This window comes from Dendropsophus ebraccatus, chromosome 4 (assembly GCF_027789765.1).
Source record: "Dendropsophus ebraccatus isolate aDenEbr1 chromosome 4, aDenEbr1.pat, whole genome shotgun sequence".
In the NCBI taxonomy this organism is placed as follows: domain Eukaryota; kingdom Metazoa; phylum Chordata; class Amphibia; order Anura; family Hylidae; genus Dendropsophus; species Dendropsophus ebraccatus.
Window position 1 is genome coordinate 3,359,128 of NC_091457.1, and position 2,949 is coordinate 3,362,076.

Sequence of the window (2,949 nt, forward strand, 5' to 3'; positions counted from 1 at the left end):
ACCTGTACTGTATAGTTGGAGTAGGGGGTCTACCATATATTTCTGTGGATCTGTTGTGAGACAGCTGCCCTAGGAACCAATCAGATTCCAGCTCCCTGTAATCCTATTGCTCACCTCAAAAGCAAGATACAGACCCACCACAGACATGAAAATAGTTAAAAGCAGCCCCCCCCCCAACTGGCCCAAAAAATTCCCACGAAAATAATGAGTCTCTTGGTTACTATTTGCAAACAGCGTAAACTGCCTCACCACGGTAGGGTGGCCTCATATCGAGGCAGACCCTACACTGTAATGGCCTCTCCATGGCGTATAATACGCCTATGCTCTAGGCATGCAAGATCCGTCTAATACCTGCAAAAAATAATTGCATCACCTGGGTGAGACAGGTGGAGTGCACGACCAAGTAGAGGCCGCCATAGATAGAGCCAGCGTAAACTGCCTCACTACGGTAAGGTGGACTCATATCGAGGCAGAGCATAGGCGTATTACACGCCATGGAGAGGCCACTACAGTGTAGGGTCTGCCTCGATATGAGGCCACCCTACCGTGGTGAGGCAGTTTACGCTGGCTCTATCTATGGCTGCCTCTGTTTGGTCGTGCACTCCACCTGTCTCACCCAGGTTGCTTTTTACTATTTTCATGTCTGTGGTGGGTCTGTATGCGGTGAGCTGTTGCATTTTTCTGTGTTTTTGTGTGTTTGCAATTTCAGCCATGGCAACGTGCTCCTGTCTAGTGTGAACGGTGTTCTAGGAGAGCTGACCAACTTTTTCCTTTTTTCCTGTAATCCTATTGGTTGCTGAGGCTTCCAACTGCCATTACTGCTGGGGAGCTGCAGCTAATTATATAACCTGTGTGTGCAGTGTGGAGATTCTCCCAGTCATTTCTATGGGGCGCTCTCCCCCCTCCCCCTCCTCTCCTGTACATCTGGTAAGGACGGGACCTACATGGGGAGCGGTGTGTGTACATGGGGGAGCGGTGTGTGTACATGGGGGAGCGGTGTGTGTACATGGGGGAGCGGTGTGTGTACATGGGGAGCGGTGTGTGTACATGGGGAGCGGTGTGTGTACAGGGGGGAGCGGTGTGTGTACATGGGGGAGCGGTGTGTGTACATGGGGAGCGGTGTGTGTACATGGGGAGCACTGTGTACGGGGGGGAGCGGTGTGTGTACATGGGGAGCACTGTGTACGGGGGGAGCGGTGTGTGTACAGGGGGGAGCGGTGTGTGTACGGGGGGAGCACTGTGTACGGGGGGCAGTGTGTGTACAGGGGGGTGCAGTGTGTGTGTGTGTGTACAAGGGGAGCACTGTGTGTACGGGGGGGAGCGGTGTGTAATCCCGCTCCTCCTCCTCCTCGCTGTGTGATATGGTGTATGGTCACATGGTATACAGTAATCCCGCTCCTCCTCCTCCTCGCTGTGTGATATGGTGTATGGTCACATGGTATACGGTAATCCCGGTCCTTCTCCTCCTCGCTGTGTGATATGGTGTACGGTCACATGGTATACGGTAATCCCGGTCCTCCTCCTCCTTGCTGTGTGATATGGTGTATGGTCACATGGTATACGGTAATCCCGCTCCTCCTCCTCCTCGCTGTGTGATATGGTGTACGGTCACATGGTATACGGTAATCCCGCTCCTCCTCCTCCTCGCTGTGTGATATGGTGTACGGTCACATGGTATACGGTAATCCCGGTCCTCCTCCTCGCTGTGTGATATGGTGTATGGTCACATGGTATACGGTAATCCCGGTCCTCCTCCTCGCTGTGTGATATGGTGTACGGTCACATGCTATACGGTAATCCCGGTCCTTCTCCTCCTCGCTGTGTGATATGGTGTATGGTCACATGGTATACGGTAATCCCGGTCCTCCTCCTCGCTGTGTGATATGGTGTACGGTCACATGCTATACGGTAATCCCGGTCCTCCTCCTCGCTGTGTGATATGGTGTATGGTCACATGGAATACAGTAATCCCGGTCCTCCTCGCTGTGTGATATGGTGTATGGTCACATGGTATACGGTAATCCCGGTCCTTCTCCTCCTCGCTGTGTGATATGGTGTATGGTCACATGGTATACGGTAATCCCGGTCCTCCTCCTCGCTGTGTGATATGGTGTATGGTCACATGGTATACAGTAATCCCGGTCCTTCTCCTCCTCGCTGTGTGATATGGTGTATGGTCACATGGTATACAGTAATCCCGGTCCTTCTCCTCCTCGCTGTGTGATATGGTGTATGGTCACATGGTATACGGTAATCCCGGTCCTCCTCCTCGCTGTGTGATATGGTGTACGGTCACATGCTATACGGTAATCCCGGTCCTCCTCCTCGCTGTGTGATATGGTGTATGGTCACATGGAATACAGTAATCCCGGTCCTCCTCGCTGTGTGATATGGTGTATGGTCACATGGTATACGGTAATCCCGGTCCTTCTCCTCCTCGCTGTGTGATATGGTGTATGGTCACATGGTATACGGTAATCCCGGTCCTCCTCCTCGCTGTGTGATATGGTGTATGGTCACATGGTATACGGTAATCCCGGTCCTTCTCCTCCTCGCTGTGTGATATGGTGTACGGTCACATGGTATACAGTAATCCCGGTCCTTCTCCTCCTCGCTGTGTGATATGGTGTATGGTCACATGGTATACAGTAATCCCGGTCCTTCTCCTCCTCGCTGTGTGATATGGTGTATGGTCACATGGTATACAGTAATCCCGGTCCTTCTCCTCCTCGCTGTGTGATATGGTGTATGGTCACATGGTATACGGTAATCCCGGTCCTTCTCCTCCTCGCTGTGTGATATGGTGTATGGTCACATGGTATATGGTAATCCCGGGTCCTTCTCCTCCTCGCTGTGTGATATGGTGTATGGTCACATGGTATACGGTAATCCCGGTCCTCCTCCTCGCTGTGTGATATGGTGTATGGTCACATGGTATACGGTAATCCC